At 40.6% G+C, this 16,573-nt stretch overlaps 1 protein-coding gene across 11 annotated transcripts in view; it reads left to right on the top strand.

Moving 5' to 3' along the window:
- The window catches only part of TLN2 (talin 2), a 418,570-nt gene that overhangs the window by 159,856 nt on the left and 242,141 nt on the right, over positions 1 to 16,573 (top strand). For all 11 annotated transcript variants that reach the window (XM_070578546.1, XM_070578544.1, XM_070578536.1 and 8 more), the window contains one exon: positions 12,171 to 12,228. The gene's annotated coding sequence lies outside the window, so the exon portion shown is untranslated. The remainder of the gene's footprint in view (positions 1 to 12,170; positions 12,229 to 16,573) is intronic.

Genomic DNA, 16,573 nt, shown 5'->3' with positions numbered 1-16,573 from the left:
TTAAATGTTTTGACTTTGTCTGAAGAGGTCTATCCGGTGATTACGTGATGTTTTATGCTCAAGGTAGCCATGATTGTCTTACTGGAACACTTAAATATTTAAATCTTAATGGAAATCGGCAGGAACCATTAGGAGAAATATACAAAATAATTTAAAAAAGAAGTCCAAGTGAATTAATTTTAGCTTTAGGGTTGTGTTCAAATAATACTAGTTATGGTCAGTTGACGTGAAACACATTTATACTGTTGTGAAAAGGAATTAGAATCTAGAGAAGCACTCTACCAGAAATATAATGAGACATGTATAATTTTAACTTCTAGCCACATTTTAAAAAGATGAAATTAATTTCAATGTATTTTATTTAACCCAGTACGCCCAAAATGTTAACATTTCAAAATGTAATGTAAAAATTATTAATGGGGTATTTTACTTTTCTGTTTTGTACCAAGTCTTTGAAATCTGTGGACTTTACACTCATTGCACATCCCAATTTGGATTAGCCACACTTCAAGTGCTCACCGGCCACATGTGGCTAGTAGCTATCATCTTGGGTAGAGCAGGGAGAGAGAACCAAAGTCCACAGCAGGTAATGTACACAATCACCTGAGTAGTTTTATATCTGAATTATGATTTGGTCCAAAATAATTTTTAAGTGATTTCACAGTTACCTTAGAGGGGACAGAAATGGACCCTCTGGGGAGTCATCCCCTCCCCTAAAGGCCTCTGGCCACCTGCATCACTGATTTTCCCAGGTTAGGTCTGTGGGTGGGCTGATTATCTCACCCAAGGGCAGAGAGGAAGAGCGAGAATTCTTGTATTCCACAAGGGCGGAAACTAGGGGAGAGACTCAAGCAGGACACTGCTTCATTTTTTTTCTTTTTTATTTCAAGAGATTGAAGAAGAAAAAAATAATGGAATGACTTTTTTTTTTTTTTTTAATACAAAGGCAATATGGAGAAGAGTTTCTATTTGAATATTCATTCTGTTAACAGAGCAAGTAGAGGCTGTTACTTTGGGTAGCAAAGCTGCTGCTGGGATAGAAACATATAAGAGGGAAGTAGAAAGTCCTAGTTGTGCCCAAACAGATGAGCTGGGAGCATCAGAGCCTACGTGTGCTGGTTTCCTCCTTGGGAGCAGAGGTTGGGGTGAGGGTCATGCCCACAGTCACCCAGCCAGCTCCTGGGCTGCCAGGAATTGTAACTTAAGCCTGCTGAGTCTGCCTTGGGTCACCTGTGTCTTGCTGTGTGCAATGGGGAACAGGGAACGAGATGGCCATAACTTTATGTGATAAGCATAGAATTTTTTTTCCTTCTAAGTGAAAACAGCTTTATTATGCGTTTTCTGATTAAAAATACTAGTTTCATAAAACAGTTATATTGAAATGGTATGATATCTGGTATTTGCTTCAAAATAATCTCCAGTAAGGGAGATTTGCACAAGGAAGTAAGGAGGAGTCTAGATGGAATAAGAGTGACTATGAGTTGATAATTTTTGAAGCTGAGTGATGAGTACTTAGGGATTCATTATAATATTCTCGATTTCATATATATTTGAATTTTTTAATAGAAAGTTTTAAGTATTTATATGGTGCATGAAGTTGTAAAGAAAAATTCTGAAATTCCATTACCTGAAAATAACTGCCATTAACTTGAAAACGTTATTTTAAAACCATCTATTGGATATTCCATACTGTGAAAATGCCTTAAATACAGGAAAAGTGTTGAGTCCTGATCTTGCTCAGAGATTTCATTCAGGTTATAGAGCTGAGAGATCACACATGTAGAGGAGAAGAAAGTCGGTGTTGGTCGTAGCATGTTTCCCCGGGGCCTTATGCTCCTGTGGCCCTGTGTCGGCTGGTGATGGGGAGAGTCTCCCCTCTGTCTCTTAGGGAGGAGTGAAGTGAGGCTCAGAGGACCCACATTGCCCATGTTCACTCAGCATGACTGGAAGGAACGAGGAGGCTGCTGGCCTTGGGTGATGTGGCACCAGGCTCTGTGCTGGGCCCTTGGGTATGCCTTATCCGTCATAGTCATAGAACCCTGTGGAACCGATATTAGAAGGAACACAAAGTGATATAATTACTTGTTATACTATGCAGAGAAATCTACAAGGTCCATGAAAATTCAGAGAACAGCAAGAATAGGGAGAGCCACAGAGCAAGGACGGCTGCTTGGAAAAGGGGGAGCTTGGAATGACAGGTCAGGGACAGGAAGAAGGAGATATGACGAAGGAGAATTTTTGAAATGTTCTGAGAGGAGGAGGAAGTTTCAATGACAAAATAACTGTTTGTTGGGCCGGGGCGGGGCATGGGGGTGTGGTGGTTTTGAATGAAATGTACCATAATGACTGTAAGGAATCATGGCCAGATGAGGAAAGATAAGAGGGATTTAGCCTTTTGGAAAATCTATCAGGTTGGCAGTTTACGAAGACTAGAATGCATGTCATAAGAGATATTAGAGCAGCAGAATTGCTTTTGAAAGATGAATTTTGTGGGATACAATAGCTACTAATCAGAGCCAAGTGATGACACGTTCTTATTTATTAAAAAAAAGTGTCCCTGATTTCCACATTATGTATACCTGAGTAGCTAATTTGTTCTTGATTAGACAAGCCATCCTCCCAAATGACCCCATGTTCTTGTTTGTGATATCTATTTTAGGTTGCCTGGAGGGGGATGAAATCTCACGGTGCACCTTGCTTCTTCCCATCGCTTTTATATTGTCACGTATTGGCTCGCAGCACCCCGTCACCCAGGCTTTGAGGGCTGGGGGGACGAGCCATTATGCATGTTCATAGGAGTTTAGCACGTCTCCTGAATAGGCTGCCTGCTTCTTCTGGCTGCAGCCCTGGGATATTCCATTACAGTGGATGTTTTTTGCATTGGTAAGGAAAACCAGATGGTTTACCACTTGAGGAAGTCGTGTTCTCTCTTCATGTCCTTCAGCTGGATTGTTCATTATAGAAGCAGTTCTTGAAGTGCTGCTACGAAGAAGTAGCCCTCAAATTAAAGGTCGAGGTGGCAGGGAGAGTAAAAGTGGGAGAGGATACAACTTCTCAGGGTCGGTTCTAGCAGATTAGAGCTCCGTGTGGGCAGCCCCATTCATCCTCCTTACTCTGATACGTGCAGGTGATGTCCACTAGCCAGATGGACCCCAGATCCCGCATCACTGCTTCTGGGGGCCACGCCCACCTTGTCTCAGTCTAAACCTCTCAGTGGCCTGGAGTTTCCCTGCTTCTGTGCCTGGGGGACATCAACAGCACCACTCCTCACCCTTCTCTTCTTGCTCTTTTATTAGATTTTAAATTTTTGTTTTTTTCTTAGACTGTTTTTTAGAGCACTTTCAGATTCACAGCAAAATTGAGCGGAAAGTATGCACAGTTCCCACATACCCCTCCCGAAGCACATACACAGCCTCTATCAACATCCCTCCCCAGAGGGCACATTTTTTATAATTGATGAACTACATCATCATTGATTGACACAGCATTATCACCCCAATTACATACTTTGTATTAGGGTTTGCTCTTGGTGGTGTACGTTCTATGGGCTCTGACAAATGTATGATGACACATATCCACTATTACAGTATCACACAGGATAGTTTCACTGCCCTAAAAATCATCTGTGCTCCACCTATTCATCCCTTTCACCCCCAACCTCTGGCAACCACTGATGTTTTGTCCGTAGTTCTGCATTTTCCAGAATGTTGTACGGTTGGAATCATACAGTATGTAGCCTTTTCAGATTGGCTTTCCGCTGACTAATATGCATTTAAGGTTCCTTCATGTGTATTCATGGCTTGATAGCTCATTTCTTTTTAGTGCTGAATAATATTTCATGGAGTGGGTTTACCTCTGTACTGCAGCCTCTCACCCACCAAACTAGAAGCTTAGATAGCTGATGGATAACACTTGCCTATTTGTGTGCATCAGGTTCCACTGTTGGTACTCTGTGTGACTTGGTGCTCCCCTACAGGGTCCAAGTTGTAGTGCGTGAGTGAGGACAGGCAGATGTGCTTTAGGGATTAGGGCTGGGGGACTAGCTTAGAGAGGGATGTCTTTTTGTCCCATTCTTTAATCGTTAAACGTCATAAAGCCTTTGTTTGCTTTTGGAATGGGAAAGACGGCATAACTATGAAATGGCGTAGTTTTCTGATTGACAACAGGCCAAATAGGAGACAAGCTTAGTCAGAAATGCTAGGTTTGTGGCAGAAGAGTGATTGATAGGCCAATCGCTGGGACCGAGAGAGGAAAAGGGAGCCTTTAACTGGGACTTGGACCTTGAAGTACCGGGGAGAATGATCATAGAATGAAGCAGCCTGTTCTTTCCAGTGTGTGTATGATATACATACACAAACACACACACACCTGACCCTGTTACTGTATCCCAGCCTCTTGAAGCCCCATACTCCCATCCCCAGTGTCTGTCTCGGAGTTATTAATCATACAAGATATGTTTGTTAATTCTTCAGATATCTGTTGAGTCTTAGTCTGTGCTAGGAACTGTGCTCTGAGCTGAGGCTGGAGCTATGGGGAAAGCCACAGCTCTTGGCCTCTAGGAGCTCATAGTCTAGCGGGGAATATGTACACTTAAAGAGATTATTTCAACACGATATGCTAAGTGCAGAAGTGAAGATATGGTCAATGACATCTCCCTGGAGTAGGTGGAACTTAATGGACAGCCAGAAGAATAGGGGTCTGAGGAGGCCATTTTAGACGTGAAAGACTGGAGGTCAAAGTCCACTGCAGGGGCAGCAGCTCAAAGGACGCAGGGTTTGAGGAGGAAGTTCGAGGGTTGATTCAGTGGTGCTGGAGCGCTGACTCTCAGAACAGGCCAGGAAGGAGGTGAGGAAGTGGGCCTTGGAGATCCCTGCAACCTGGGAGCTGAGGACACACAACTCAAATGACTGTCCTAGCTGGTTTACCGTGGTGCTGGAGGGGAGCGGGCATGCAGGTGGCCCTGGGCAGGACCGCTGCAATAGATGGGAATGTAGCCCAACCGAAAGGTAGCAACTGCCAGATAGAAACAACCTGGCCCTTAACTGCTTTGTAGGAAGGATAGGGATGGGGAGGAGTCAAATCAGTTTAGTGTTCTGTATGAGCAAGGAAGAACTGGAGCACTGTTTACTTGCTCTTTCCTTCCGTCCCCCCTTAGAAACACACACACGCAATTGTTACAAATTTTTTCTAAAATGCATTGCCCAATTTTGTCATGGTGAAGTAAGAGACTTCAGCAGAAACATTTAAGTTTTTATTCATTTGAAGGCGTTGCTACATCTCAGGGTTATTTTAAACATTATGTGCAGAATATTGAAATGAATAGTAGAGGATATTTTTTGATATCTGTATTCAAGCTCAGCTGCTTTTTTCAGTGAATTGGTGATAAAAGCTTTTTTTTGGTGTAGTTGCTGCCTTCTAAAAGATGAATGTGTTTCTTCTTCCTTCCCCCAAAGGAAACTCTCTCCATTAATTGAACAGCATTTCAATTAATTGAAACACTGATTAATTGAAAATCTTGGTCATTTGAATGTTAGTTAATTGGGCTTTTATTGAAAACAGTTGGCTGTAATAATGTACTGAATATGGAAGTTGGTCTAGAGGCAAAAGTTTCTTCTAACCAGAAAATCATAAGGAAAAATATCCTCTTTTTTTGATGCACAGTTGCAAAGCAAGGGAGATTATGGTGGGAATGAAATGGAAAAGACAAAACTTCCTGAGAAAAAAGAGACACAAGAAATTGAGAATTTCAAAGTCAATTTATTCATTCCTCTATTCATCTAATCAAACATTTGTGGAGCATCCTTATATCCGCACCACAAGGGCTGGGGATATGTGTAGCCCTGTACCAGGCAGAGTCCCTGTTCTCATGAAGCTTATAATCTAGTTACTCATATTACTAATGTAGTCTCACTATAAGTGTCTTTAAAACTCTCTCTTTTTTTTTTTAAAGATATTATTTTTCCTTTTTCTCCCCAAAGCCCCCCAGTACATAGTTACATATTTTTAGTTGTGGGTCCTTCTAGTTATGGCATGTGGGATGCCACCTCAGCATGGCTTGATGAGTGGTGCCATGTCTGGGCCCAAGATCCGAACTGGCGAAACCCTTGGCCGCCGAAGCAGAGCATGGGAACTTGACCACTTGGCCATGGGGCCGGCCCCAAGTGCCTTTAAAATTTTGAGAGGAGAGCGGTGAGTTACAGAACAGGGAATTCAGGCATCTCTCAGGTTTTTTCAGTTGTGAAAAGCATATAAAGACTGAGGTAAAACAGTGTAATTATAGTACTTCTCTTGTCCTCCTAGTAAATACGTTCTTCACACTATGCATTAGTATCATTTGCACCATCAACTGATCTCTTACAGATGTTGTGCTTAGTCATATAATTGTGAGTGTAGTGAGGCAGAGAGTGCCTTCGATAATTATTTGCATAAAAGAGCTACTTATAATAATATTTTGTGTGGGGCACTTGTCTCAAGACGTAGACCACAAAAGTAAAGGAATCTGTGGACAAATAAGGTTGGAGCCACTTATTCATACCACTGTAGCACATTAAAGTGTCCAAAATGTTCTGCATTAGAGAAACTCCTTAATTTTGTTTAAACCAATGTTTCCCACACTGGCACTGAGAATCTTTTTTGCATGTACCACCTCTTACTTCCTAGTTTGCTGGAATGCTGCTTTTAGAGGAATTCAAGGGGATTTCTGGAGCTTTTCCCTCTGCCCTGCATACAGCAGGGTAGCACATCATTTCTCATCTCTAAAGGCCTTGAGCGTTGATGCTTTGAGCTTGTGCTTGGTTGACTTTCCTTCTACCCCAGCACCCAGCCTCTAGCTATGAAGTCAGCAAGGAGAAGCCATGAAAAGAGAACTGGACATTTCCCCTTGGTGTCAGATGCCCTCTGACCTAGCAGAGGTGGGCTCTGATCATTGGGTTGTACTTTCAATGAAAAAGTTCGCAAGCTTTCAGAAAAAAATAAGATAAATCCTTGGCAAGTAGTAGAAGTTGGAGGAAGGTGGAAGAATTTTGTTTTCAAAATTTCTTTTTTTGGCTTTTCCTGTCTTTGTTTTAAGACTACTGAAGAACCATTTGGTTTATTTCTTTACTTCTTGGATTTTGATTTCAAGTGATTAGTTACAAATGTGTCAAAGGTTAGTGGTAACTTCAAGCTAAGAGTAGTATACTCTGCTCATCTTCAGCTATGTTTGGTCGATCTCGCTGCTTTGCTTGGTCTTATGTTATAAAAGCACTTTTTCTTAACTTTGGACCACAAATATACTTAGAATGGTGCCCTGTGGGCCCACCTTCTGATATTATGCTGCTGCAGATGGTGTTAGGCAGAGCTTGAGTGTGGTGTAATGCGATTCCTTGTCTTTTAATGAGATGTTAGGACAAGTGTGTGCTTGGCCGCTTGGGATCTGTACTGCATAGGGTGATTTCAGCCATGAGCATCACGCAGGCCCTTCATGACTTGAGATCCCCTTGCCGTCCCAGGTCCTCATCAACTTGGCCCCACATTCCTGTGGGGATTATGCCCAGTGAAATGTGGAAAACAAAAGTCCATAAAACTCTCATAGTGAAGAAGTGCCTTGTATGGTTTCAATCAGATTACTTAATATGTGTTTCTTTAATACTCTAAAGATGGTAATCCATAGTAGATGTACCATTTACTGGACACCTACTGGGCTCCAGGCACCGTGTTAAGAACTTTATCCATACCTTCTCATTTCATTTCCACATCTGAAATACCTAAGTATTACCATCTCTGCTCGGGTGATGAGTGACCTGGGACTCTGAGAGGTATGTTTAAGCTTCCCCAAGCAAGTAGGAAGTGACCCGGGATGCAAGGCAGTTAAGTCCTGCCCTAGTGTCCGGCTGTTGGTGATGAGCACTTTAGTCAGTAGGTTTTGCTGACTTTTGGTCATATCTACATGTGTCTTTTGAAATATTCCACAAAAGGTACAACATGGGGGCTGCTAAATGATTTATCCTGTGATGATCCGGAGAAAGCTACTTTAATTTAAGGCGAGGTTCCTTTAAATAACAAACTCCTGGTACCTATAAAATAAGTATCTATTTAATTGGAAGGGTCTTATCCATATTTAAGCTAAGCATTTTAAATAGGTAAGTGTCTTCCATAGTACTCATAGTCTGTCCCAGGGTTCTCTAGGGACCTTGTTATGATCAGGCAACAAACAATGAGTTTCTAGCATGGGCTATTCCCGTTGCTGCTGCTGCTGAGCTGGAGCTCAAGCAAGACCATGTTTGGCTCTTGAGCATTGCTGATTTCTTTAGATATATTATCTCCTTTAATCCTCGCAACAGCTTTCCTGTTGGACATTATTACAGAGAAGGACACTGAGGTACAGAGAAGTTAAGGCACACTGAGGCCAAATGACTAGTAAATGACAGAACCAAGATCAGTCACTTAACTTTTAACCACTGTGTGATTGCCTCTCCTGAAAGCAATGTTTTATCTTATAAATCCTAATTTGTCTCTGCCTCAGATGTGGACTTGCCTGGCTCGCCGCCCCCCTGCCCCTGCACTGAGGAGGGGTCAGAACAGAGAGGGTGGTGGTTGGCACTGGGTGGCCTGTGGGTATGTCTGCGTTTCGCCCTGGAGACATAGATTCTTTTTTTTTTTTAATTGAGTTATTGATAGGTTACAATCTTGAGAAATTTCAATTGTACATTAATGTTTGTCAGTCATGTTGTAGGTGCACCACTTCACCCTTTGTGCCCACCCCCCACCCCACCTTTCCCCTGGTATCCACTAAACTGTTCTTAGTCCATAATTTTAAATTCCTCATATGAGTGGAGTCATACACAGATTATCTTTCTCTCGCTGGCTTATTTCACTTAACATAATTCTCTCAAGGTCCATCCATGTTATTGCAAATGGAATGATTTTGTTCTGTTTTGCAGCTGAGTTGTATTCCATTGTATATATGTACCACATCTTCTTTATCCATTCGTCTGTTGCTGGACACTTAGGTTGCTTCCACGTCTTGGCTATTGTAAACAGTGCTGCAATAAACATTGGGGTGCATAGGACTTTTGGGATTGCTGACTTCCAGCTCTTTGGATAAATACCCATTAGTGGGATGGCTGGATCGTATGGTAGTTCTATTTTTAATTTTTTGAGAAATCTCCATACTGTTTTCCATAGTGGCTGCACCAGTTTGCATTCCCACCAGCAGTGTATGAGGGTTCCTTTTTCTCCGCAACCTCTCCAACATTTGTTGCGATTAGTTTTAGATATTTTTGTCATTCTAACGGGTGTAAGGTGATATCTTAGTGTAATTTTGATTTGCATTTCCCTGATGATCAGCGATGATGAGCATCTTTTCATGTGCCTATTGGCCATCAGTATATCTTGGAGACATAGATTCTTAAGTCTCATGATTGCTCATTTCTGAGATTGGGCAGTGGCTCTTGTCCTTTGTCTACTTTCTAGGGACATTCTTTGGGGGAGAGGGAGCCTCCAGGAGATGAAGGAGGATTAATTAGATTTGTATTTTACATCCAATACGCCTGTAAAGGGATTTGTACATCTACAAGAGATTATGGCTTTTTAGCCAGGTTTATAATTATGGTATTATGAGGATTCATGTATTACATGGAACCTCTGAACCTTTAAAAGTAGGGCAATGGGAAGAATAAATTTGTTTACTGGAGATAAGTTGAACATAATGGGCCCATTATGGGAATACATTTCTGTATTTTATAGTCTAAATAGGGAAAAAAAAGCTTTTCATATATAAATATAATCAAATAAAAATAAATCTGTGAAGTGGTTAAAAAACTACAATGGAGATATTTTAACCGTAGAAATGGCCCATCTGGACAAGTAGGTACCCTTTGTTTTTATTCTTCTTCAAATGGTCTTTTCATCAGTTCTCTCATTAGTCAGAAAGGAATCAGCATGTCTCTTGACATAGGTTTGTGCTTTTGTTACACTGGCTTTGAGCTTCTTGCTTCAGCTGCTTCAACTATAGATCATAAACGTTACCTGACATTGTGTGCGATAAATCTTCATTCCTATGATTACAGGATTTACTGTTCTGTTTTCAAATAGAATGGGATGATTGAGAAGGTGGAAAATAAAAAGCAGCACTGTATTACAGGGGACTCCTTTGGTCGCAGGTAACAAACGCACTTGAGCTAGCTTAAGTGAAAGGATTTCTAATAATGATACAGGTGTGTTTTAGGAATGCAAGAGCAAGGACGAATTGGCCTTGGGAATGAACAGGAGCTGGAGATGAGGAAGGGAACTCTGATCCATGTTCACTACAAGCACACATGTGACACAAATGTGAGTGAAGTGAGAGTAAAGCTGACAGGAAAGGAAAGTGGAAATCTAGGTAGTATGTCACTTTACACTTGAGCATGAGATTAAAAAATAGCTCCACTGTATTCTTTCAAAAAATCACGCTCATTATATCAAATTCAAACAGTATAAGAAGTAAAAATCCTCTCAAATTCTGATAATCGGATAGTCCTAACTGTTTTGGTAAATATCCTTCTAGACATGTCTTAAGACATCTAGGAACACAAACGTACACACATGCACACACAAATGCTCTCACACTGTGCATGGTTGTTTACCTGTTTTATTCCCTCGGAAGTATATCATGGATATCTTTTCATATCAATAAATGCAGACCTCTATCATTATTTTCAGTGGTTTACTTAATATGTCTCCCATTTGTGGACCTTTAGGGTATTTACTTTTTTTTTCCCTCAATTATAAATGATGCTATGTATATCCATCTTTCTGCTTACACATTTATCTACTTCAAGTAAATTCTTAGAGGTGGGATTGCTGGATCAAAGGGTGTGCTGTTTTACCTGCTGATGTAATTGCCTAAGTGACTACATCATGAGCTCTGTCCGTATCAGTGGCTGTTGTCAGCCTTTGATGTCTTTACCGATCTCGCAGGTAGAACATAAGAACTCAATTTTCTAAAGTTGTATTTTTTCATTGTTAGTATAGCATTTATTGCTCTTATATTTCTCCTTTTATGGGAAGTTTATTAATTTGCAGTGTCTACTTTGAGGGGAATATGAATTTCCTTGTTCATTTTTAAAATATTTTTGCTTAATAAGGATAGCATCCTTTATATGTCACTTGTATAAATATTTTATCTAGTTTCATATTTTATCTTTTGACCAAAATATCAGTGTGTTTTGTTTTTATTTTTGATTTGTTTTTGCCATTTAAAAATTTGAGATTTTAAAAAATGTAGCCAACCAAATGTCTCAATCTTTTATAGTTTCAGATTCTGATTCATGTTTAAAAGGGCCTTTCCTATACTTATATTGTAAAACTATTTATCTGTATATTCTTCTAGTACTCATTTGATTCTATTTTGAGTTTTTCTCCTAAGTAGAAAGGGAGCGATCTAGATTTTTCCCTCCTCCTAAATAGCTAATCAACACCGTTTATTAACTAGCCTCACATACCTACACATACATGACTACATGGACTTGGTCTGTTTCATATGAATACTTGGTTCTATATCTGCATATTTGTTCTGTTCCATTGATTTATATCTGTGCTCTCACTCAGACTCCTGTTTAACTGTAGCTGAGCCATTTTGGTTTCTACAATTGATTATGGTGTTTCTCTGCTTCAGATTGGGTTTCTATGGAGCAAGGTGCTAAGTGGTCAGTTTTTAATGCCTCAGAGAACTGGGAATGAGATGGGAACAGCTGAAGCAAGAAGGGACCGCTGCACACATGTGTTAGAGAGCTAAGTAGGAAAAAAGTGAACACAAAGAGTTCATGTAAGCTGACTTTAAAAAGAATCAGAGTGCCTGATTTTTGTTTTAAACATTGGTGGAGGCAAGGAGGGAGGATGTATATATTTGGCCTTTGTTTAAATTCAAAGCCATTAAGCATTCCTACCACAGGGAAGAAAAAGAAATGTTTTGCCTCTTTGCCAACAGTAACATAATTTTGTTCTCCGAAATAAGTGTCCTGGGATCTCAATTCTCTTTTGGTAAAGAAAATTCCCAGCCCGTGTGTTGCAGCGGAAATTCATTGTTTCCTGAGTTATTTCCTTTCATGCTTAGTGTGGGGGAAATGACCAAATGTATGGATGGAGATTTTTTTTCAAAAACTGACATCTATAACATTACTTGAATCTGATGATTTTTATTACTGTTTTAGGTATTGCTGCTGAAGGCTTCTCAGATGTTTTAGGATATCTTCAGGACTGAGAATTTAGGTGAGTCCTTTAAAAAAGATACTTTATTCTTATCACTTGGCCACCTCTCTGCATTGGTAAAGTTTTATAAGGTGTTAAAACATTGTCGCTTATACTGTATACTGTCTTGTTTGATTTTTTTACCACCATCTATGAGGCAGCTGTGTAGCTGCCTGGTCTTACTACTTCCATTGCTGTTTGATTTTCCCACCTGGCAGTTTGGTGGGGTGATGGTAGGGGCCTAGAAGAAGGGGTGAGGAACTGATTTTTTAGCTTGTTGCATGAATTCTCATTTATTCACACTTGTTTGCATCATAAACTTTTTTTTGAAGTGTTAGATAAGGAATTAGTTTAGAAACTTCCAGTACTCTTTGCACTGAAATTGTTTGGGGGTTTCTGAAGACCTCCAGGGAGGGCACACAATTACTTTAGCACGAGAGAAAGTTTGGTTATAGATTACTGGTTTTCCCCTTTCGTCGTCCTGGGTGGGGCTGCATGATCCCAGGTAGTGTGTATGAAATACCCTGGGCAGGGACAAAAGTCCATCTTCTGTAGGTCTTGGGTATGCCTTGATTGAATATGCTCCTACCTTCAAAAACTATATCATGGTGAACCAGACCAATCAGTTCTGTTCCTAACCAGCTGCACAACTGGGGCAGGTTAATCTCTGCGGGTCTTTGTGTCGTCATCTATAAAATGTGTATGCTCACCCAGCCTAGTCATTCTCACCCTTTTAGATCTTGTGGAATAGGAAAAGAAATTTCAGAACCGATTTCTGATATGTTTTTTGGCTCTATATAAACAAAGTTGGTAATTGTTAAAGCTGGATGAGTGTATGAGGGTTCACTATATACATATTTATATGCTATTCTCTCTATTTGTTTATATTTTTTCATTATTAAAGATTTCAAAAAGTACCATCTACTAACATCATTTCATGAAAGAAGAAATATTTTAATACTGAAAGAGAAGGAATGTCATAAATTTGTCTTTAGATTGCGTATATTTAGCTTTATGAAAATGCTCTTTATTTCTCATCTCATTTCTCTGCGGACTAATGACTTTTAGCCATGAGGTAGCCAGCACTGGCCTGAGGAGTGGCATTTGGGAAATAGTGGGGTGCGTAACTACTAGGGGCTCTTCTGCCTTGAAAACTGTATCATTCCTCTGAAGCAGGATAGAAAGGTACTCTAATTATACATAGACTATTTCCAGAAAATACTCTGACAGCTAGCATGGTCCAACTAAGAGAGGTCACAGTTCAAATAGAAGAGAAGAGATTGTTGTGTTGGAAACCCAGATAAAAATACATGAAATTTAGCTGTGAGCCACCTTGCAGTCAGTGGAAAAATGTAAACTTGACAGTGTTTTAAGTCATCGGTTACAAGTGTACAGACTCCTCCCTTCATTGTGAGCAGCCTCTGGCCCAGCGGTATTTGACAGGTAAGTGTCCACCTGTGGTGTGGGGATGCTGAGAACTAGAGGTGAGGCGGGTTGAATGTCTAACTCCAGGGAGACCAGTGCAAACACCAAGTGTTATGCCCGCAGGATTTTGAGCTGTGGGCAGTGGGATCAGATGTACACTGGATAGGAGAGAGTAAAGGAGCTGTCCAGCCCTGGGATCATTTGCGTGTCCTGGTGTGGATGTTGTCCTTTGAGGACCTGCAGGGGGCACTAGGTGGTCCTGTCTGGCTGAAAGGCCTGGGTGCAGTGGACAGGAGCCACATCAGACATAAGCTTTCTCAAGATGTCAGATCTGAAAGGAGTGTACCAGGTGGATGGTTATACTGTGAGTCTGTACAGAATGGAAAACGATGCTTTCCATTTACTTCTCCTTGAGGTGTGAGGATGTGTGTGAGGGGTAGGGTGCATGGAGGACAGAGGTAATAATGGATTGAATTATTAGGACAGTAAAGTAATGTGAGGAATGAGCAACATGACCTGTTCCAAGATGTCTACATAGTCCTGGCTGCTTCTGAAAATTCTGTGAAGTTATACTGTGGTCTATGTTGATGGGAACATGGTGGTTCAGCCCTTTGGAATTCCTCCCCTGGTGATTTCTGGCTTTCATTTGCTTTAACATTCCTATTTTCTGGGAAACCTAAATGAAATTTGACAGACTTACCTGGTTGTTTTCCCTTCTGTCAACCCAACTCTTGGGTTACTGCCTGATTTGTATGCTTCAGTTGGGCCGCTTCCACCCCGAGGATATTGGGAAAAGCTATATCAAACCACAACAACAACAATAGAAACATTTGTCTTAAATGTATAGGAATATGAGAGATTAACTGAAATCTTGACACTTCTGAAAGTGTTTAAAGTAATGAATAAATGCCAGCAGGAGCTTTATTTTGACATAAACCAGAGGAAGGAGAATTGCTTTAAGGGATCTTGGCCAGTCCAAGTCGGACTAAAATGTAATGAATGAACAATGTAATCAATCAATCATGTTCTGAGCCTTTCAGAAGGCCAGGCCATGCTGGGAAGATCTTGTAGGGATGAGCAATTAAGGATTTGAGACAGCCATGCTTCACAAGAATAAAAGTGATGCTTTAAAGTGTTGCATGCATGAGAGAAAGAGATTGATAGAGAGTAGGTGGGGGGTGGGGGGCATGTGATAAATGATTTGTTTAGTGTTTTGCTTAATGACTTGTGTTATATATATTCTGAATTTGAGAATAAGTGCAATGTTCTGAATTTATCTCTATTTTCCCTGCAGGCTTGTAAGAAAAATATTTAAAAGTGATTTTAAACGAAAAACATTATTTTTGGCTCTCTGGGAATTTTTAGTTCCCACTGCTGTCTAGAGAAGGGTATTGAATTTATAAAATTCAGAGCAAGATCCACATAGCTATTTGTCATTCTGTATCAGTCCTTTAAAGGCTACGACGTCAGTAAAGATAAGTTGTTCCTATGCTTATTTTCCTTCATTAAAAATGTAATCCGTTATGCACTTTTGTCTTCCTGCCATCCTCCATTAGCTGAGTTCTTTGGATTACTCTGCTTGTTTACTGTGGGCATTGCCACTTGCTCCCCCCTGCTGGGTCCCTGAGTGGCTGGGAGTCCTAATTAGCATCATCCTAATTAGCATCATCTCCTTGATCAGGATTCCTTGACATGTGCTAGGGTCCTTACTCTGCTGTCTATGCTTAGTAAATGTTTCAGACCAAGAACAACAATTTCCAGATTGTTTTTCATAATTAAACTGACTAATCCATGGGTATAATAGAACGTGCTGTTTCCTTAAGCTTTTTGGCTAATTGTGTTCATCAGTTAATTTCTGTCAAAGTTAAAAAGCCCTCCTAGAGAAGTCACGACTTGAGCCTTTTCCATCTAAGAATTGATTGGATTTCATGGACTCAAAGGCTCTGGAATACTCGTGCCTGTATTTGAATATTTTCCTATCGAACATGTACCTTGAAAAATTCACTTCTTTTTTAGCTGTGAGGTCTCATTTTCTGAAGACCTAAAATGCTCATCAAAGCCATTCTATTCTGTGTACAAGAAATCAGAATTGGACAGCTTTGCAGAACCATTAAATGACCAGTGCACTTGTAGAGTTCAGACATGATTTTACTAAGGTTAAAATAAACACATGGTAAGGCCAGCTGCAGTGGTCTCAGCACATCGCTGAAGGCCTGGGAGAAGTTGAGGAAGATCCTGCTGCTGTGATCTCAACAATGGTCTTACAGAGGATCTTACATGTAAAAAAAATGAAGTCAAAGTAATGCATGCAAATAGTGAAAAATAGAAAACATTACGGAACAGCTTATAAAGAAGCGCAACAAGAGTCTCACCCTACCTGTTCCTCTCAGAAGCAACCACCTTCTTTTTTCTGGAGATCATTTTCCCTTCTTTTGTGGTGATTTCCAGATGTATAAATATTGCGTTTGCAGCACCCTCTTTCACTTTATCAGTTTTCAAGGCTGTTTCCTGGTGTCTTGCCATGGTGGCTGATTAGCTTGCTCTGGCCATCCCCATCTCCCTTCCTCCCTACTACCGATTCGTGCTTTTAGTCCTTCTGCTGAGCCCCTCTGCACCCTCAGATGACACACGCAGCCTCTTCCATTTCTTGCTCCTAGAAACACTGTTTCTTGTCTACCACTCCCTCCTGCACCCCTTCCATTCAAGCTCTCTGTTTGGGATAGCTGTACCTTTAATTTGATATGCTCAGAGGGGGTAATACGTCTATTCTGTTTAATCTCAATAAGGGCTTCCAGGATTTACCTATGACTTGATTCTGAATGTAAAACCAAGAAGCAGCATTTACCCTGTTAGGATTAGAGAGCAGCTGTTCTCAATGCAGCCAAGTTGTGTGTTGGGATTATATTCCTTCCTCCCTGAGCCTGATGTCCTCACACCTAGG

The sequence above is a fragment of the Equus przewalskii genome, chromosome 1 (genome assembly GCF_037783145.1).
Source record: "Equus przewalskii isolate Varuska chromosome 1, EquPr2, whole genome shotgun sequence".
Classification (NCBI taxonomy): domain Eukaryota; kingdom Metazoa; phylum Chordata; class Mammalia; order Perissodactyla; family Equidae; genus Equus; species Equus przewalskii.
The sequence above is the reverse complement of the archived record's forward strand: the minus strand, read 5'-3'. Positions and strand labels throughout refer to the sequence as shown.